This window comes from Colossoma macropomum, unplaced genomic scaffold, assembly GCF_904425465.1.
Source record: "Colossoma macropomum unplaced genomic scaffold, Colossoma_macropomum, whole genome shotgun sequence".
Lineage (NCBI taxonomy): Eukaryota > Metazoa > Chordata > Actinopteri > Characiformes > Serrasalmidae > Colossoma > Colossoma macropomum.
The window spans coordinates 24,710,185-24,733,201 of record NW_023494789.1 but is presented as its reverse complement, the minus strand read 5'-3'; the positions used below and the strand labels follow the sequence as shown (position 1 = coordinate 24,733,201).

The 23,017-nt window shown below is 39.0% G+C and overlaps 1 pseudogene; it reads left to right on the top strand.

Moving 5' to 3' along the window:
* Positions 1-18,649, top strand: LOC118807619 (annotated as a pseudogene).
* Positions 18,650-23,017: the final 4,368 nt, after the last annotated feature.

Sequence of the window (23,017 nt, the reverse complement as noted above, 5' to 3'; positions counted from 1 at the left end):
AAGAGGTGTGCGAGTGTTCATGCAGCAAGAAGAAGTCAGTCCTCAGTGATGGCAAAGGAAAAATACGGTAAACAGCTTTAATTTATACTTTAACTCATTTTCAGTAAAGGTTGTCATAGTAACTGAAACAGCCCATAATGCTAAAACTAAGACTAGTGGAGATAATACAGCAGTTATACTCATAAGGGAAGATGAATGTGGTGTTAATATCAGTCATACAGGTCTGTGTTGTACGTGTTGTTGCCTATATTGTCTCTATTGCAGTGAATTCGGTTCTGTGTATCTAGAACTGTTCACTCTGAGGGGTTCTACTTAATGATTTAAGCAATCACTCAATATCACTCACTCAGAACAGCTATCAGGCTGCATTAGAGCTCCCACTGCAGTGTTTATACTGTATTGATCAGATACTGAGACATTAAGTTGAATGAATTAAAGTTTGTTGTTTTTCTCTGCAGGTGACTCCCGGAGGTTTGACCCTAATTTTAAAGGGCCCATTCACAACAGGTGAGAGAGACTGTTATTCACTTCATTGACACTGTTGTAACAGTTTATAATCTGTGCTTTAAGTCTGCTGTAAGAGGTATTTTCCTGTTTCAATTCTCATTTCTGTTGAATGTTTCCGCCTCATCTCTGGTGTTCTGGCAAATTGAGTTTGACAAAACCTTGTCAAAATATCCTACCATAGTGCATATTTATAGGTAGCACTCTACATAAAAGTACACATGTGAGATTTTAACAGCCTAAATCAGTTTATTAAATGTATTACCAGCATTAAAAAAATTAATCAAGATATTTTGAGAGCCTATATCAGCTTATCATGGTGTTAGAAGGAATATTAAGATCAATCTGTACTGAATTAACATTTAAAACACAATAAAATGTTTGAAACATCAAGTTACTACACTGCTCGGTAGGCCCACACCTTGTTAGACCACTGGTCAAACCGCTGACCACATGTAAAGTTACACTTTGAACAACAGTAAGTGTTGTCTGTTCAGTTCTAAGCTGTTTCTAATTCAATTCCTACTCAAATCTAATTCTAGATTAATTGAGTGAACTCTTTCTAATTCTATTGTTAATTAACTGCAGATGTACTGTACTTTAATTCTAAACTTTTTCTAATTCAATTCTTATTCAGATTTAATTCTGTTTCAATTCTGTTCTAATTTAATTCTAAATAATTTGTAATTCAATTCTAATTCCATTGTAAAACAGCTCTAAATCGGTCATAATACTCCTCCCTGAGCCCACACTGAACAAATGATGCTTTTAATGTAACACCAGCAACCAGAGTTGCAACACTGGTTAGGATCCTCCAGATCAGCATTTTACAATAAAACAATTGTTTACTGTTTTGATGATTTTATAAATGTTATTATACACCAACTGGCCACTGCATTAAGTCCAGCTTGTACACAGGGAGGTGGGCTTAATAAAGTGGCTGGTTGGTATATTTTATTAAAGTACAACTGACTGTTTCAATGCTGTAAATTTAAACACTGTTGAGTTCAGCAGCTCATTTATTAGGAATTTGAGTAGAAGCTCTTCTGATTGACTGTGAAGATTATTTATGTTCAGTTAAAGAGCAGAACCATACCGACCTTTATATACGCTCACTCACACACACACAAACTCAGTGTTAGTGTGAGCTGCAGGTCAGTTCCTCTCTCAGAGTCACAAAGGGACACCAGCACCGTTAGAGCTCAGTGTGTACAATTGAGCATTGTGTTGAACTCGCTGTGTGGATATCTCACAAATTGTGCAAATTGTATAACTCAGTGTAGTGTGTATAACTGAGCACAGTGTGTATAACTCAGCACTGTGTGTATAACTTAGTGCAGTGTTTATAATTTAGCACTGTGTGTATAAGGCAGCACTGTGTTATAACTCAGCACTGTGTGTATAGCTTAGTGCAGTGTGTATAACTGAGCACTGTGTTGTAACTCAGCGCAGTGTGTATAACTGAGCATAGTGTGTAACTCACTATGTGTGTGTAGGAGCTGTACTGATGTTCATTGCTGTCTGCTCTTCACTCTGGGCATGCTGGGTTATTTGGCAGTCGGATATCTGGGTGAGTTTTGTCATCTTGTCATCATATATATATATATATATATATATATATATATATATATATATACAAATATCAAATCAAAAATCTGTATAAAAGCACACAATTAACCAAAAAGTCTGGAGTTGTCGGTACCTCAAAAACTGCAGGATGAGTTAGTGGACAAAAATCCAGCAATAATAGGAAAAAGAATATTCCATCTGATAGCAATAGTGTTGCATGTTGCCTTGCAATGAGCAATCAGTAATCAGATACCAATCAATACATAATTACATTCATTAATAATGCCAACAACATGTCCCCCCATCCCCCACCACCCCCCAGCCTGGTCTCAGGGTGACCTGCGGAAGGTGATTCACCCCACAGACAGCAGGGGGCAGTTCTGTGGTCAGAAGGGAACCCCACTGGAGTGAGTGCACTAAACTCACTCACAATCAATCACTCACTCAATCAAACACACACACACAGTTTAATTCAGTGAAAACACTAGTTCTCCGGCGAGCTCAGTCGATCCTCACTCTGTGTGTGTGTGTATGCAGGAAGAAGCCCTTGTTGTTTTATATGAATATTCTGAAGTGTGTCAGTTTGATGGTGCTGCTGGAGTTCCAGTGTCCCACCACACAGGTAATACTGCACACACACCCCGCCCACATCTTTTACCCCACCACACAGGTAATACCCATTTACCCCAATATAAAACTCTTATTACCCCACTATATTAACCAACTCTACCTCCTCTGTGATTACACTGTGTTGTGGTCAGCCTAACTACAGTGTGCAGCAGCAGTTATATTATTATTGATGTGGTATAGATATTGTGTATGTGTGTGTGTGTGTGTGTGTGTGTGTGTGTGTGTAGATCTGTGTGGAGAAATGTCCAGAGTGGTCGCTGAGTCTGTCAAATGCTAAACACAAAAAGGACATGCAGTACTACTCACAGTTCTGTCAGGAGGGAGTGAACACTGCACTGGTGAGTTAAACACACACTCACTCTCTCACACACAAAATGTTACTGAGAGAATACCTCTTACACATCTTACAGAATTGAATGCATTTTACTTGAGTTATTCATTTATTGAGTTGATTTGATTGAGTTGTGTTGAGTTGATTATATTGAGTTCTGTTAAGTTGATTGAGTTGTGTTGCGTTGTGTTTATTTGATGGAGATGTTGTATTTTGTTGATTGAGTTGTGTTGATTGAGCTGTGTTGAGTTGCATTTAGTTGATGTAATTGTCTCTTTTTTGACTTGACTAGGCTGTGTAGAGTTTAGTTAATTGTGTTGAGTTGTTTACGTTGAGTTGTATAGATTTGATTGAGTTGTGTTTAGTTGTTTGATTGTGTTAGGATGATTGAGTTTTAAGTGTTGATGAGTTGTGTTGAATTGAGCCGTGTTGAGTTTGTTGTTTGGTGACACTGATGTTGTTATTTTTGTTTGTTTTTATTTACAGCCGGATACTCAACTCACAAAAGATGAAATGTGTCCGGTGGCGATCTTTCGCAGCGAGCCGAGTGAGTTATTAAGCTCTGCATCAGCATCTTTGATCTGACCTTTTCATATGCTGGAGTCTGATGGTTTGTGCGTGTGTGTGTAGTTATGCACAGGTGTCTCCCAATCCTGCAGAAGACAGAAAGTAACGCAGTCGTCATTGGTGAAAACACTACCATCAGCTCAAATGCCACAAGCAAGTCAGTCTGTGTGTGTGTGTGAGTGTGTGTATGAATGTCAGTGTTAAACTGTCAGTGAGAAGCTGAATAGTTTTTTTATTTCTGCAGGAAGTCCGACATCATTGGAAAAGCTCAGCAGGTGGCCATGAAGATCTTTCAGGATTACACAAAGTCCTGGCACTGGATCCTGCTGTGAGACTCTCAACCATTACACACCAACTAACATCAGCCTCACACACTACAAAACACTGTATAACACTGTAATAAACACTTCATAAGACTGCATAACTCTGCATACCATTAAACACTATACTGCAAAGCATTGTGTGACAGTGTATCACACTAACACACTGTATAACATTGCATAACACTGCATAACCCACTGTATGACATAATAACACTGTATGTCTGTCTCTCTGTCTGTCTGACTCTCTCAGTGGATTAATAATTGCCATGGTGCTCAGCATGGTCTTCATTGTTCTTCTGCGTTTTCTGGCTGGGGTCATAATCTGGACGATAATCATCTTGGTCATCCTCGTTATTGGTTATGGTGAGGACATTTCCTCTGTTGTAGATCAGACTGTTTTCACACCCCAGTAAGAAAACTTTGATTTCCTTTAAATGAAACATATCTACCAGTAAAATCAAACTGATAATGAACTCAGCAAAATTCAGTGGGGTATGATGATAGTGTTGGTGTACAAAATCACCCCCCCTCCCATCTGTCTCTCTCTCTCTCTCTCTCTCAGGTACCTTCCACTGTTATATGAAGTACATAGCTCTGAAAGGCCGAGCTGGATCAGATGTTACCTTAAAGGATCTGGGGCTGCAGACAGATTTCTCCATCTACCTGCAGATCCAGCAGACCTGGATGGCCTTCAGTGAGTTTGTTACTATTATTATTCTAAATATTAGTTTTACTATTATTAATATTATTATCACATATGGTGGTTAGCTCATCTTTCAGTCTGTGTGTGTTTCTCTCTCAGCAATTATCCTAGGTATCGTGGAGCTGGTGATCCTTCTCATTCTCATCTTCCTCAGAAACAGAATTGTCATCGCCATCACTCTCATTAAAGAGGCCAGCAGGTGAGCACAACCCCCACCCCCCCGTCCCCCCATGCACACATGCTGCTCCAGGTAGACCAAACCTGTTACTTGCTCTGCTTACCTGCCCACGCTAGTCAGGTCTGAAACATTGCTTATGTCTGTTTTGAGCCACAGTCACAATCCTAGACTTTGCAGTTTGCATTGCCTTTTGAAACAGGCGTGATCGAGGCTGGACCAGCAGATTATGTGCAGTTATAAATCAGCTAAGTTATAAACAGTAACTACACAAAAGTTAACAAAACTTTATCAAATAATTATATACACACAAGAGCACAATTCTGTACACTTATCTGCAGTAATAAAGTGTAGTTTATAAGTTCAGAGCATGCCTTCAACATGGTGGTGGTAGTATCTGGGCAGCTTCTGCCGGTAGCTAAAAAGCCAGACCCCCCGCATAGCTGTAGCAGGAATGATGTAGGACTGAGGAACAGGAAGGAGATGGGGTGGTGGGCGAGATTGCAAACACTTTGTCACAGGAACAAAAGGGGAGGATGTGAATTTATAGGGTGTTATACTGGAAGAAGAAGGGGTTTCAGCCATGTTCTTCCCCAGTCTGATGTGGTTGGCTACAGTGGACTGTGTACAGCCGTGGTTAGCCAATAAGCTAACATTAGAGTTAGGCAACTACTGTAAGATTAAAGCATAAAATCAATAATAATAGTACAGTCTAGAGGCAGACCGTGTATCATACTGTCTCTCTTTTTGTGACTATTTATAGTGAGTGGTGATGAAAAGTTTTAAATTAAAAGTTTTTGATTAAATGCTGTTAAAATTAGCATTTCCTCTGTTTTGGATGTTCAGTGCTGCTACATGAAGCCCCAGGGACGCAAATTTGCATGTCAAAGTTCAATGACTTTGGCTTTCAAAAATCTGCTGGCGAAAATGTGAGATTCCATGTTTTGTTTATTTTCTAAGTGAAAATAAGTTCATCCTTAACATCCTCTACAGAGAGCACATTTACATATGACATTTTTATGCAAAATGTAGAGCAAATTTATTTGCTGAATTTAACAAATAAAAAAATGTAAATAAATCAATTCAGCATTAATATAATTATGAATTCATTGTAGTTATTATCGTTACAGTTTTGTTATAGTTGTGTTATTGTCGTTTTCACCCCATCTATTTTTCAGGGCTCTGACTCATATGATGTCATCGCTGTTCTACCCTCTGCTGACCTTTGCCCTCTTGTCTCTGGCGATCGCGTACTGGGCCGTCACCTCTGCGTATCCATCTCAGAGTTACACACACACTTATAGCACAACTGACTCACCTCACAGACACACCACCATCACTCTCAGACACTTTCACTCAACTAACAGACAGACTGACAGCCAGACAGATACATGGACAGATGGATAGACAGACAGAGACAAATGGATAGATGGACAGACAGACAGAAACACAGATAGAAAGACAGACATAGTACTTATAAAAGCTGGGTACAAAGTTTAAAGTGTGTCCAGCTGATCCTTAACCGCCTCCTGCAGCTTCCTGTCCACCTCCAATCAGTCGATCTATAAAGTTTCCAACATCACAGAGTGTAAATACTCCGGACAGACCTGCGACCCTCAGGTCAGTCTCCAGAAACACCCTATAATAATATGATTAAGAATTGATAATAATAAAATGTTTATAATCATTTCTACAGTACACATGTACACTACATTCTTCTTGTATTGTACTTTTTTCTCTTGTAAAGTTTTTTTTATATATATACCATAATTAATATCTACTTGATCATTTTCCAAAGCTCTTAGAAATTAACAGACTTTTTTTGCTGCAGCTGTAGGCTGAATGGGCGGAGCCAAACTGCTGTAGGCTGAATGGGTGGAGCTTAACTGCTGTAGGCTGAATGGGTGGGGCTAAAATGCTGTAGTACTGAATAGGCAGTCATATATAAATGAGTGGTGGTGATGTGATTTATGCAGATTTTCTTTTTTTGGATTTTCTTCACAGAAGTTCAACAGCTCCAACATCTCCGCACAGTGTCCGGATGCGGAATGTCTGTTTGCGTTCTATGGCGGAGAGACGTTCCTCCATAAGTACCTGATTGTGTTCCAGTTCTATAACCTGTTCATGTTCTTCTGGTGTGTGAACTTTGTGACGGCGCTGGGTCAGATGACCTTGGCCGGGGCCTTCGCCTCTTACTACTGGGCCTTCAACACACCAGATGATATCCCGGCGTTCCCCATCTTCTCCTCACTCGGACGGGCCCTCAGGTGCATTCACTATTCCTACTGCCCAACTCCGTTTCATAGCATCATAAAACTTGGTCCAATAGTTTGCTAACAATTCAATTTTACAGTTTTAACCCTGAACCTAGCAGAGCTGGTGAGCAGAAAGCGAGCTACACTAACATATTTGAGGTGAGTGTGTTCAGAAGACCTGTCAAACCAAATCAGTTGACCAATAGAGTGCAGGTAAACGCCCTCTTCTAAGACCCGCCCCCTGTTAAAAAGTGCCAAAAGTCAGAAGCAAAAGAGCAATGCCAGAAGCAAAACACATATCAGCAAAATCAGCAAACAGAAAAAAAGTAAAGCAAAAACTGCTAAAATAAGTAATACATTTATATCAGAATGAGAGAAAAAAGTAAACAGTTTTTTTGAAAAATTAAGCTTGAAGATTAAGCTGGAACTGTCATTGTTTGTGCTTGCAACATATTTTGGACATTTTGATACGTCAATTTTTTGCTGATGCTAACTGCATGTCTGATCATCACACACTCGCTTGTAACGTGTTAGTGAAGTTGGCTTTGTTAAATATTATTTTATTTTCTTTTTTTTTATATTTCATTTTACTTTATTTGTTCCTTATTAACTTTGTAACTTCTCTTAAACCTTTTCCCTTGCCTTTTTGTATTAATCTCGTTTGTATGTCTCTCTTGGGTGATGTGTGGGGCTGTGGAGAGCAGTCCTTTGTCATTTAACGACCCCCAATGGTTAGCCTATCTCACATCTGGTTATCTATAGCTCCCCAATCTAGCAATGCCATTTGCTGACGGGATATCTCTGAGACATCCTGGCCCCTAGGGTGGGCCTCAACACCTCTGTTTTAATTACAAAGGTAGAGGCAGTTGTCCATTCCGTGGGGGGTTCTGGGGGTTCGTTGGGACAAAGAGACAACTGAGGGTGTGGTTTACATTTTGTGACTATAAGTTCATCAGTGTGTAAGCTTCATTAGACTTGTTTGGTTGAGAAGACGCACGTTCATTAAACTTCATTTTCCTCAAGTCTCCACTCCTGTTTGCTTCAAAAAACCAACGCTTGCCAGCAGAAGTCAACAGCTTCTTATTCAAATTTTTCGTCCCACCTTAAATGGTGCAGCAGTTACGATCTGGCACCTATGCATCATTTAAGGTGAAGTGGAAAATTGTACTAAGAAGCTGGCAACAAGAATAAACATGCTCGTGTGGTTTCTGGCACCATACATAGACTATTAATACATTGCCACAGCTAAAAACAGGAGCACAAAATCATGTGATTAGAGTGTGATTACTGATGTTCTCTCTCTCTCAGGTATCATACAGGCTCCTTGGCCTTCGGTTCTCTGATCCTCTCCATCATTCAGATGATCAGGGTGATCCTGGAGTATCTTGAGAAGAAACTGAAAAGTGAGCTGGAGCTTTTCTGCCTTTTCTGTCTCTCGTTTCTCCTGTTTTTTCCTGTGTCTCCTGTTTTCTGTCTTACCCAGAAAAACAACATGAGAAAGCCACTCGTTTAAATGTGCCTTCAGAGGTGCTTCGTCACTCAAAGGAGACGCAGGAGGAGACTACACTAACCTGTTAGCTAATGTTAGCATATGTGTTTAGTGATTCTCTACAACAAATCAGCAGTCTGCAGCCTTTTTACGTCACCTTTTGATATGGGCTCAGTTCACTTGGAACTAGAACTAGAAATAGTACCTGGTACCAGGTTTGCGAGTAGAATCGAGTCGAGCCAGTACCATGAAGTGGAAAAGCATGTTAAATTCCCGAGAATTCCTGCTGCATCCCAAACTACACACTAGCTCAGTAAATGTGTGTAAAATGGTTCATATCCCATTAGAAGTGCACTCATTAGTGTAGTATGTGAACTACAGAAGTGTGTGGTTTGGGACGCGGCGTTAAATCCGCCAGTGAGACGTGTTCAACTGCTGCTCTGCTAAGCTGCTCGTTAGCTGCTCGTTAAACACTTCCAAGACTAATTTTAAGGTGTTTCCTGATTAAAGAAACATTTATTGAGGTAAATGAATGCATTTATTAAGGTCAGCTGATGTTGACTTCGCATTCACCAGCTTCTTTTTTGAAATTCGTTCTACGTTTAAGTCACCCCAGTGTAACTGCAGCTCCATTTAAGGTGGAACGGAGAATTCAAATGAGAACCTGGTGAATAAGAAGCTGACTTCAGCTTTATGTCTGTGTATTGGTTTATTATTTCAGAGCTTTGGCAGCTTTGATAGCCATTGTTCTATTTTTATTGGAATTTATTGGACTTTTCTGGAGATATGCAGGTTACACAGATCCACCAATCCTCAGATAGCGAGCGTACATTGGTCCACCGGCTTGATAAGGACCCCCGCTGACTGTTTGCCACTGCTGGCCCATCCTCGGACCCAGCACCCTGATTGTTGTCCTGCGTATAAGGCCTAACTAGTTTTTAATCTCCTCAAACAGATTTTAAATGTACATAGTTGTTCATTTTAGAAAATAAACTATTTAATAAATAATAATAAAGATTATATAAATAAAAATATTAATAAATATTTACAAAAAACAGAGAAAATGAATGACTAGGCCTAACACAAAATAATTTAATTGAAAATGTTGAGGCTGACACTGTGCTAGATTGGCTACAGCTGTATAAGTGGCTTTATTCATATTATTTATGTTAGAATGATTTACTAAACTAAGTCACAAAGGATAAGAAAAGAAAGAAATGGAAGAAAAATAAGTACATTGTGTGTGAGTGCAAAATAAGCAGGGAAAGTGGTATTTTGTCTAACATTCCAGAAGCAGGACACCTAGAAAACTCTGAGCAAAATGCCAGTGGACCACAAGCTTTGCCATCAGTAGGCCAACAGTGGCCCACCATCCTCTTGTTATCTGGGTCTTGCTAATCTTCTTCTCGTGGTGTTTTCTAGAGACTGTCTAAAATGTCCTCATATCTTTTTAAGTTTTCATGGTCATTCTTGTATGTTTTGTTGGTGTTTATCCACTTGCAGGGCTGTATCTGCAATAACAGTGATGAGACGAGCTCCATTAGAGCGCACAGTTACAGCTCACCTACCAACATGGAGACGCACTCTTCCTAATGACGTAATACAATACCATGAATTGACCTCGTGACATCTCTCTATCTCTCTCTCTCTCTCTCTCTCTCTCTCTCTCTCTCAGTTGCTAACAACAAAGCTGCTAGGTTCATCCTGAGGTGCCTGAAGTGCTGCTTCTGGTGTTTGGAGAAATGCGTTAAGTTCCTCAACAGAAACGCCTACATCATGGTACGACCGCTGTACTGAAATTTAATGTTAGCATCTTATGCAGTTCCTGTGTTTTTCCCTCTATCAGCGCAAATGTAATGAAATTTTACTTTTACTTGAGTTCCTTTCTAATAAATTATGCAACATGGCTATTTTTAATTTTTAATTACAAATGGGGAGTAAAGTTCCCTGATTTCCTCAACGTCCAAACTGAGGAAACACTTAGCTCACCAACTAAGCTAATCTTAGCCAACTAGCTGCTGTGTTACTTAGTTCTTCTCATTTTGACCTTTTAGAATAACAAACACAGCTCTATTGATCCTAAACTGCTTCTACTGTTTTATTTTGAGTGTCTGTTAGCTGGCTAATTTAGCTAATGTCAGATAACATTCAAGCTAAGCTAATGTGTTAGCTTACAATAAACTCAGCATATCTTAACATAATGGAGCTTCATTCTGTGAGGAAAACATGTTGAAGAAACTCAAAGTAAGTACTTTTTTTTACTCCTACACTTCTCTAAAACTTAGTCATTCTTTTTTTATTAATACTTTTACTTTAAGCAAATTCATCACAAGCAACAGCCTAATGTTACTATGCTTTATCAGTACTCTTTACACACTACTTAGAAAGCTGTACAGTTTATTTGGATGTAATTAAATGATGCTTTTATTTTTATTGTTACAGAGTAAAAGTAAGTGTGCTTCACAACTCAGCTTCAAAACTGAGGAAACCCGTAGCTTGCTAACTAAGCTAATTTTAGCTAGATATCGACTGTGTTCTTTTACTCGTTCCCTTTTCTAGATTAACAAGCACAGAAGCTCTTTATTAAACCTAAATCTGTTGTTTAAATGTTTTTGTGCTTGTTTGCTAGCTAAATTAGCTAATATCAGCAAATGTTCTAATGGGTTAGCTTATTATCACTGAGATCTTAGCGTGTTGGAGCTTCTTTTTGTGAAGAAAATGTTCCTTAAAGAAACTCAGAGTGATTATTAGAGTAATTTTACTCTTATCCTCTTTTTCTCTTAAATCTGTTTATTCTTTAGGCTTTTATTTATACTTGTATTGGAGTGAATGTATAACTACAGTGGTGGTGCACTAATCTTAGTAAAGTAGGATTTTTACAGTCCTCCTGTTAGAAAGCTGTAAAGTTGATTTCAGTATTGATGACTCTGCATCTCAGAATTCAAGGTTAATAATGATTTTTCTCTCATTTTCTCTCCCAGGTCGCCATTTATGGTAAAAACTTCTGCACGTCTGCTAAGAATGCTTTCTTCCTCCTGATGAGGAACATTGTCCGGTGAGAGAAGCGACACATCACACGGTGCTGTTATTCAGCTGGGATTAGACAGAGATAGTCGATTATAGACTATCTATATAATCAGCAGGAGTGGAATATACTCCAGTGATTGTACTTTATTACTGTACTTAAGCATTAAAGATTCCAGTACTATTGAAAGTGAATGCTTGTACTTTTACTCAGTAAGAAAATATTACTTTTAAAAAATACTCTTTACATTTTCATTAAAACATTTACTTACTTGTGACAAACATCAAAGTCATTTGCATAAAACATCATTAGTACATTTTGGCCTTTTATCTTAAGTGAACTGTGTAAAAAACTATTTAGGTAAATGTTTTGTGGATCCATAAATGTTTTGTAGCCTAAATATAAAATTCATCACATTAGTTTTTGTAAAAAAATATATTTATTTTTACAAGTTTAAATTTGTCTCAAACATTTAACTTAAGATGAATACTTAAGGAGGTTTTTTTCAAGTGGCCACATTTCTTACCAGTTGAGTTCTGACACTTTTACTAAGATTTTGACACATAATCTATCGACTTTTTCTCTACTTTTAATGCTTTTAGGGTTTTGTTTATACGTATCAGTAACTAAAGTTCATAACGATGTTTTTTCATAATAATTTCATGTTTTGTGTTTTAGAGTGTTCGTGCTGGACAAAGTGACAGACTTCCTGTTGTTTCTGGGAAAGCTGCTGATAGTGGGGATTGTGGGTAAGTGCTGAGAGGAGCTGAATAAAATATACTAATAAAACTGAGAGCGGTTCCACACAAACTAAACTAAACCTCACCGAAAAGCAGGAATCTGCACCTGTAGCGCATCTCAGAGCAATTTATTCAGTTAAACTGAGTCCATCTCAGTAGAGCTGTTGTAGACGGATCTTCTGTTTGTTATTCATTTCATAGCAGTAAATTAAAGCGACACTCAGATTTACACAGTTTACCTCTCTCTTACACCCAAAATACACTTCTGTGCAAAAATATTAAAAAAAGGGCCAAACCCAAAATACACTGTAAAAAGTGTCTTGTCAGATCTACTTAAAAAATTACTTCATGTGGTAACAAGAAATTGAACTGGTTTGATTCAAAACTACATTGATTGAAAGAATTAGTCATTCAAAGTATTTATTTAGGTTGAATAAAACAAGTTGATTTACTTGTTACCACATTAAGTCATTTTTTTAATTAGATCTGAAGAGACACTTTTTACAGTGTATGATTCACTGTTATCTATAAACATGGACGAAAGTACAGACTAAGCAGGACTTTATATTTGTGGTTCGGTTCCCAAAGCAGAAAATTAATATATATTTAATAATAGCAATAATGTCGCATTGGTATCAAGTAAGACCGTGATTGAGTGAGGCCATGATTTTCCCACGATAAGTGCTCTTTTATTAAACACCAGCAGAAAAGGCAAATACATACTCACAAACTCGCAGGGGAGCTCAGCCACAGACAACATTAAACAACACAGTGCATCTTCCATGATCCTTTGTGCATGGCTGCTCGTGTGGCCACACCTCCCCAGCTCGTCAGAGCCAGCTTCAGGTGGTAGCGGGTCGCTACAACAGTAATAATAATTATAATGATGATAATCATAATACTACATGAAACATATATAGTGTGTTTCAAGAACCCTAAGACACTTATGACTGTAATAAAACACAGAACACCAGAAGACAAACAGGAAAACAAAGAACAACACAGTGTAACGTACTGAGAGAGGCGATTAGCTCGGTGGTAAGTAAGTGAATCAGACTGCTGGACATGCGGAGGAAGAGAGTTCCAGAGACAAGGAGCAAATCTAGAAAATGCTTGGTCGCCAAAACTATAAAGGTTGGATGTGGGGAAAGGTTAGCAAATCAGCTGAAGACAAGCAGAGAGTACAGGTGGGTTTATAATGAAGGAGAAGATCAGAAAGTTAGGAAGAGTGATGTTGTTAAGAACATTAAAGTGAAGGTGGTACGTTACAGGAAGCCAGTGGAGATCATAGAGAACAGGCTGAGTGAGTATGAGTGAGAAGGTGAGCAGCAGAGTTCTGGACCATCTGAAATTTGTGAAGGGGCAAGAACTGATACCTGCAAGGAGAGAGTTACAATTGTCTGAACGACTAGATGAAAGCACATATGAGAGATGCAGCAGCAGAAAGAGAGAAGAATGGTCACATTTTGGAGATCAAAAAACAAACTTTAATAAAAGAGCTGACACGGGCATTGAATGAGAGATTCGAAGATGACACCTAGATTTCTGACCTGAGGGGACGGGGAGACTGCTGTATCAAGATATATAAAGATAGTCCTGTCATGCCTTGTCCTTGTCTTTCTCTTTTTTAGCCTTGGTTTCCTTGTTTTCCTCTGTTATGTGCTTTTGTTTATGTCTGACGTGTGTCTTTGTTTTCTAGTTTATGTGCTTTTGTGTTGTTTTGTTAGCTCCTCCCCTGTTCTGCCATGTGTTCAGCCCACACCTGTTACTTGTTCTTAGCTCCGCCCATCATTGTTCTCAGCTGTCTCTAGTCTTGAGTGTTTGTATATATATATACGCCCCTTGTTTCAGTCTTGTCTTTGCTTGGCAGTTGTAGCTTTGTTGTTATGTTGTTGCTTTGGTTCCTTTTCCTGGTTTCTTTTCTTGTTCATTTTACTTGTGTTCTTGTTTTTCCTGCTTATTGCTCCTGTTTCTGCCAAGGACTTAAAAAAAAATCGCACTTGCATCCTGCATTATCTCCTGATCACACAACATTACAGAAAGTTGTGTTTCATCCAGAGCGTTTAAACTATAATATTATAGAATAATAACTAGAATATTTAAACTATCTGAGAGGTGAATTGCATCCTGAGACATATCTGAGTGTCATCAGCATAGCAGTAAATGTCTAGTGTCATATGATCTTGTGGCATGTCATGCGCTACCCCAGGCCCAAGGAGGATTCTGGAAGCAGGATTTACATTTGCAGCAGCTATTTTTCACTACAGATTTCTTCAAGGGTGACTATGTAAGTGATGAAGAGCAGTGGTCCGAAGACTGAACCCTGAGGGACCCTTTAAATGACATTTGAAGTTGATGAAGTAAACCCCATGAGAGAAATACACTCTTTCTGTCTCCAGAAAGAAAGCATCTGCGGATGTAAGAAGGTTGTCGGTATCCTTAGTCATGGCAATTTCAGCACTGTGATACTGACAGAATCCAGACTGTAAAGGTTTGAAAAGATTATTGCTTTCTAAGTAAGTTGTCAACTCATTCAAGCATTTTCAACAGAAATGGGAGGTTAGAGATTTGGCGGAACTTATTGAAATTAGTTGAATCAAGGCCGTTTTTTTTAGAATTGGGGTGACTGCGGCTAGCTCATAGGCAATGGGAACCCCGACAAAAAGCAGTGAACTAGTAACAATCATTGAGATGAGGAGCCAGAGCGGGTAGACAGGTTAAAATGGTTGGTAGAGGATCGAGGGAGCAGGTGGGTAGAGGCTGTAACAATATCACCCTAAATTCAGACTTATAAAACTGATAGCTCTGGTCCTAAAATCTGATTAGCTGAGCCGCGTTCAAAGCCGTTGTAAAATCCTTGATATACACACAGCGACCACCTCACAACAACTGAATTATGTATTACTAAGCCACGGAACGAAAAAACCCTCATTCTAATTATAATCTTTGACACTCATGCAGCTCGCATGGACCATCGAGTATATAGATTAAGTAAGAACCTGTTTTTTGTTTGAACTGAGGGTCTGGCAACTTATGTTCTAACTAGAACTAGGCTGGTTCGCCTAACAGGCGAAAAAATAGCAAACATGCTAAACGACTCCATTATTAATATCACAGGCTTCAATTAAAGTACTTAAGAAAATATTTATGTACTAACTCACTGTGGCCATTTGGTGACTAAAAGTGCTTATGAAATGATGGTTTTAGAATTAAACAGTGCCATGTTATCAGATGTTCATTGATATGTGAGAAAAAAGTTAAACAATTCATGAAATGGCCGCAGTATACAGCGATGGGCGACTGAACGTTTTCCTCATTCTTCTCATTTATTACATTTCTTTATTAATAACTGAGGTATTTTAGCATATTTTATGTTGGCTGACATGATATAAAAGCAATAAGCCACTTGATGCCGTGCACTACAGTGATTTTATTATGGGGAGGAGGGTTTTAATTCTGCTTCACGTTGTGCCTAAGAACACCCTTCCCTGTGATAAAATCACAGTAATGCACAACCACTTGTGGCTTATTGCTTTATTCTACTTCTGTCTGTTTTTTCAGCTGTGCAGTGCACATTTGTGATGTAGGTGTTGCACGATTAATTGGTATGAAATGATAGTTAATCTGCTGAAGTAGTTGAGAAAAGTGGCTTTTAGCTGTTTTTTCTCTCTTTCCTGTCAGGAGTCTGCTCTTTCTTCTTCTTCTCAGGGAAGATAAAGGTTGTGGAGGAAGCGGCTCCGTCACTAAACTACTACTGGGTTCCCATTGTGGTGAGTTTAGACACGAGCATTAGCATTACTGATTTACTACAATAATACAGGCTACAGCTGAATTAAAAAACAGCTTTCCATTTTTGTTATTATCGTTATTATTATTATTATTATTATTATTAGTAGTAGTAGTAGTAGTAGTAGTAGTAGCATTCATATCAGATCTATGAAATTATTTAGCGTTAGCATTATTGATAACAGAATATAGCTACTGATGTATTTAGATTAGTTCGCTGGAATTAACGTTAGCATTATTGATACTACAATATAACAACTGCTGTATGCAGTTCTCTTGGATTATTAGCATTAGCATTATTGATATAACACAGTAATCCATAGTAATCCTTAGTTCCTGCTGTGTTGTTGTGGTATATCAGGATGCTAAATGTTACTGAATCAGCTGTGTTTATGCTGCTGTGAGAAGTATTACCAGGTTGTTTCACTGCTCTGTGTGTTTGTTCTAGACGGTGATGTTTGGCGCCTACATCATCGCCCACGGCTTCTTCAGCGTCTACGGCATGTGTGTGGACACTCTGTTCCTGTGCTTCTGTGAGTGTTAAAGCTTGATATATTCTGGCAGAGAAAATGCAGCATTTAAAACCTTCTGTCAGGAAAATACAGTATGCTAAAAATATCAACCCACTTCGGGCCAAATGTTTAGGGCCACCTCACCATCTTTTAAAATTTTACTTTACAGTACAGTAAGAAATTCCTGCAATAGTTTAGTGATTATAAATCAGTTCTGTACTTATGCTTTGGATATGTTTATCTTCAACTCTAATGCTGTGTTTACATAATGACGTTCAAAAATATTGTTTTGTGCCTGCATGACTGACACCACTGACAACAATGGAAACTGATTGATTATGTAAGGTGAAAAAGGTTTTTTTGCTATTCTGATGTTTTGTTGTATAATTTACTTTCTCAAAAAAAAATAATTGTTAATGGAACTCTTAAGAGAACGTTCTGTTGACTGCTGTGGTTTGCTGCCACTTCTGCTGGTGGCACTAATATAGGCGCAAATATTATGAAGGGTGAGACTGTTTTCCTCTAAATATACCAGATTAGACTTCAATATAGTAACTTAATGTCAATCAGAAAGGAAAGCGTGACCATTTGGTTTCAAAACACTTTGAAAAGCTACATATTGTAGCACTGGCAGAAGAAAAAACACAGGGGTGGCCATGATTCTGCAATAACAAGTTGGCAGCAGTAACATGGTAACATGGCAAAACAAACAACCAGCACAAACAATCGTTTACATCGTTTACAATCGTTTACATCAGACGTTATCAGTGACGAGACTGGCCACTGGTTAAAATATGAATGGGAAACGCTTGTAACTCTCAACTTTTCCTACTGCACTTGCATTTCACTGGCCTATTCAGCAGAACAAACAAGACTAGCGCACTAGAGGGGGGAGATCACCGGCTTTACCCTGACATCATCCCAGTTGTAATTTTATCCAATATAACATGCCTCCTGCGCTGTTCTACTGCCTTTTTAACTGGTTTTATCCACTTTACTCTGTACGTGCTGAGGCTTTACACTCACTGTAACACTTCCCACTCTTATCTTCTCTTTTCACTTGTGAGCTCTTTTCTCCTGGCTTTGAGTGTAATCCTTTTCTCTTTCTCTCCGTCATCTCACTCTTCCCGCACTGCTGCCTCTCGGCCACCTCTCGTTATAAACCACGAACCCAAAAACCACGGCTGCCCGAACTCACCGGGCCGAAGGACTTGGAGAGGAATGACGGCTTACTCAAACGGCCACCAAGGAAGTGGAGGAGGTGACAGTAAACTGTTACCAAGCAACCAACCATACGCTCACAGCTGAAACATAAACACGTAATCACAATAATTTTAAAAATGTAAGTTACAGCTGCCGTTGCTGTAATAAATTGAATTGAGAAAACTGTGAGAGCGCCCCCTCCTGTTTATCAGAACGTCGTTGCTCCCCAGTTTCAGTCTCCATTTCCCGACACTTTAGCTGAGCGCGCTAACGTTATTCCTCCTAATAAACACACACACGTTCAGCTCTGCCTCCTCATTATTCACCACCATCACTGTAATATTTTATCATCAACATTAACACACGAAGGTAATAAGAGGGGATGGTGTAGATCGAGTCTGCAGTGTCTGAGATTTTTAAAATGCAGAGTTAGAGAAGAAAAACATCTCAAAAGTGAAAGCAGCGTTTTACAGTATAAATGTAGCATCATTATGCTAGTACTGAACTACTAGCTGCCTAAAAACAATAGAAACGATGCTTTAACAGAAGTTAGAACGCTGTTGGGGTTTGTCCTAAAGTATTTAGGTATTTAGCTCTAATCGTAGTGAGAGTGAGTTAGAGGTTCGCTGCTGAGCTGATCTTGGTTCTGATTTAATGGTTGTTCCCTCAGTGGAGGATCTGGAGCGCAATGATGGATCTGCAGAGAGGCCGTACTTCATGTCCAAGAGTCTCCAGAAGACACTTAATAAAAAAAACAAGGTTATGAGTGAATAAACCTCCAGAGAGAAGAGACAAAGGAGAAAAAAAACAGGAGGAGAAAGTGGGAGAACCCAGTGATCAGAGATGGTTTTATTTGTATTAACAGTGTGGACTCCAGTCAGATCACTTTACTGTTCATTCTGACCAGCCGGTTCAAACAGTGCAGAGTGTAATATTGTGAGTTTTGAGCTGTTTCATTGTTAATGAGTGTTACATTTGCATTTTAGAGGTTAAATCCTTTAATATTCATCTGTTCTGACTGTATATTTACAGTTTGTTACTGTTTGTTTACTTTTTTTCTCAACATTGTTTGTTGTTTTAATGTATACCGTCCTGTCTGAGTTTTTTTTTTTTGCTGATTTTGCCGATATATTTTTGCATTAGAAATCTTTCTTTTGCTTCTGACTTGTGGCACTTTTTAACAGGGGGCGGTCTTTTAGAAAAGGGTGCTCACCAGCACTTTCTATTGGTCAACTGATTTGAGTGACAGGTCTTCTGAGCATGTAGGTGGGCTGCACCAGCAAGTATAAAGCTGAAACTCTGATTAAATCAAAATCTATCTATTAATTCTGTAGCACCAAACGTTAAACCTAGTTTAAAAATAATCAGGATTACATTTAAACCATCATTTTAATTCTGGATTACTTTTACAGTAAATCTAGATTAAATTTAATTTTGTTGCACCGTTATTTTAAACCAGGGGTGTCCAATCTTGTCCACAAAGGGCCGGTGTGGCTGCAGGATTTCACTCCAAACAAGCTGAAGCTCATCTGATTCTACTTTAATTAGATGGTCTTTGTCTTCATACATTTCATTAGGTGACCTCCTGCTTTGTTGGAGTGAAAACCTGCAGCCACACCGGCCCTCTGCGGATAAGATTAGACACCCCTGATTTAAACTTCATTCAGGGATTAAATTGAAAAACTTCTTATTTTGGTGGTTTAAATTTACAACTGTGTTAAAAAATTAAGTGTTCTCACAGAACAGAAAATCTCTCTGAGTAAAACTATATTAATATAAAGCAAAAAACTTACAAGGACTTGTAAAAAAGGGGGCGCTATTAGCGCTCTTGTAGCTTTTGTGTGAATCACTGAAATAGAAGAACATAAACACGGCAGCGGATCTAAATAATGCACGGTTTATAGTTTTAAACTACGTGTAAATGAAGCAAACAGCTGAAGACTGAATAAACTCAAGATACGAACACGGCCTTGTTGAACTATCTGATCCAGGATGGGCAGCTTGGCAGATAGCTAGCTAGCATTAGCTAGCAGGCTAAAAGTTTACTTTACAATATTCTGTGTAAGAATTAAATAATAAGAGTTTTTACTGTGGCTTACAGAATAACATACAGATCGTCTGTATTTAAAATATTTTGATTCAAATTACAGACAGGTTTAGTGTACATTGTCAGCAGTCTTCTCAGTGCTGAATAAACAGCGCCCACTGCTGACGCAGAGCCTCCGGGTCTGATAACGGATTGTTTAAACGTCTTAATCAGCTCTTTGCCTGTGAGAGCTGTTTCTGATGTAGTTCTGAGTTAGTTTACTCTCAAAAATGGAAAAAAGTACCTTCTAATCACTGACAGTGTGGACAGTAATGTTATTGTCAATTAAAATGAAGGCTGGTTGAGGCACAGATTAAGGCACATATTTGTTTATCCATGTTTAAAATTAAGTGGTTCAACACAATTTAAAACAAATCCTAGGTTAACAAACCCTTCATTAGGTCTAAACTCTGTTTAACTTATTTCTTGTTGGTGCAGCCCACCCATGGCTGCTCAGCATGAACCGCCCCCACCATAACACGTCCTACTGAGTGGTGCTATGAGTGCAGCGCTGTACCGGCATATCTGGCGTTATGAACAATGTTTGTGATTTTCCTTGTAAGTTCTTAATGTAATACACATTTATAGGTCCTGTGTCAACCTGTAAGAAAGAATATAACTGTTGTTTTGGGTATTGATGAACATAAAAAATGTTTATGAAAGAACAAAACTACCACCTTTCAGGTTTGCAGAGATTTTTTAGGAGGTTGAGTTGATACTTTTTCTTACCTGGAGTTAATGATATGATTATGAAGTTAGAAACTGTTATTCTGTAAAGGCTACTGTCCTAGATTTCACATTGTTTGTAAATTCTTGTTGACTCAGTTATAAAATGCCATTTTAGAGTTGAATTTTTTTGTCTTTCATTTGTGTATTAAAATAGCATTATGCAAAATATTAGCTAACAATAGCTGACTATCACTAGTCATCAATGCCCTGAGTTTGCTATTCACTAAATGTTTAGCTAATGGGAGCTATCCAAATCACAGAAAACTTTATAGCTTACTGATGTGCCCTAGGAATTTTATCCAACTTACCTGGTTTAGTTGTCTGTTGAGTCGGTCTATTCTTTTCTTTATCTGACAGTATCAGGATCATGGTGGCACTGCTAGTGTCGCTGAGCTAAATAAACAGTTTATCTGGCCAGTTAGTGAGAAAATGACCTACTGAACAAAAACAATATTATTTAGTTTAGCTATCATTGATATGAATCACACACAGTGCTAACTTATTTATTGCCTCACTATCTAAGGTTAGCAACCAGAAATGTACTGGTGTGCTCACTAATTGTGTGACCTTATCAAAATGTCCAATGAGTGCATATTTACAGGTAGAGCTCTACATAAAACTGTAGGTGGGATATTTTGATAGCCTACATCACATGAAGCTGAAGTCAGCTTCTTGTTTGAATATTCCTAATTCATCTTAAATGGTGCAGCAGTTACATTCTGGTGCCTCAGGCCACTGCCCACTCAGATACCATTTAAGGTGGAATAGGAAAATATGAACAAGAAGCATGCGAATAAGAAGCCGACTTTAGCCTCGTCAGAAAATGCTACCAGTATTATAACCACAGTTTGGATGTGCTGATAGCTGATCACCCTTAAAAAAACACTACATTCAGATATGAAGTGGGTGCCACATAGACTTTTGCTGCCTTTGGGACCATCAGGACCCCAATCTGTCCATGTGATGGCCGGGATCCATATTTGGTAAAAGGATGTGATCCACTCGGGGTATTAAACATTCTCCAACCATCTTCCCTGCAGTCGGTGGAGTTTACTGAACAACAACTTCTCGTCTTTGCTGCCTAGCTGCGCCACATCTCTATAATGATTTGCACAGAAACCCCTCTATAAAACTCTCCTTGGTTTCTCCCCACCTTATTTGAAGCAGCATTATGTGAGAATTAGTATTTTTTGCTCTAGGGCCCTCCTCCCCTACAGTTGCAGAGAGTATTTCACCTTTACACCACTTTCATAAACCTTTACACTGCACTGTGTGCGCCCCCTCATGGACACCTGTACACATGCATGTGTTGTTTAAGCAATAGAACACGAGAGGGAGCGTGTTGTCGCGAAATAACATCACGGCCGTGATGTTATAGCGATAACACACAACCTTGAGTGTTCTTTTGCTTTTATCCAACAGTAAAAGAAATAAAGTAAGAAATTAATAAATTGGGCCGTGAAGGTGGCATTTAATATGTTTTAATGTTAGCAGTTCCTTCCGCCAAATTATAGTTCCTTAACAAGCAGCTTGTTGCTACGTCAGAGTAACGAGCTCCGATCACTCGCTGCACAGCTGGCAGTTCATTCTCCAGCTCCACACAGACCAACTGACAGTTTGGGAATTTAGTGTAGTCTCATCTTCAGAGTCTGACCAAATCAGCTGTCCGTCAAATGTGATCTTAAAAGTATCCATTTTCTGTTTGTGGCAAAGTAAGAAGTAAAAATGTTCAGATGGCTTGAGCGTCTCCTACAGCTGTCAAAATTTGGAGTCATGAAAACACTTCACCCTCTCCAAGAGTTTTTACTGAGGATAACTGAGGTGGGATGTAGAGGACTTTTGCACATGGTGTGACTTGTGTACTGCATGCAAAGGACCCCAAGGGCAGTCCTGAGCCCAGTTGCGGTAGTTTCCAGTGAGCAAGCACATGCAATGGGTTGGAGTCAACATAGTAGGGCCATTTCCATGCACTGCTGGAAGACATTGACTGTATTGTGTTTGTCTGTCATGGATTATTTCACCAAATGGCCAGAGGCCTATGCTGACTGTCATCAATGCCTTGGTTGAGGGGATGTTCAGTAGGTATGGGTTTCCTCAGGCCATCCATAGTGACTAAAGGTGCTAATTCAAATCCAGGGTGTTCACTGCCATGTGTGGGGTATTGGCAGACCTGCACCACCTCACCCCAGCCCCCTAGTGATGGGTTGGTGAAAAGGTTCAACTCCATTCTGGAAGAGCAGCTAGCTATTCTTACATCCAAGCAGCCTGGTGAGGAAAATCAGGACCCCTGCTGAACTAGCTTTAGGTCACCCCAGACACCCTACAAGAACCAGCAGGCCCAGAGTACACCCGGCAGGTCCAAGATCATATAGACATAGCACATGCACGTG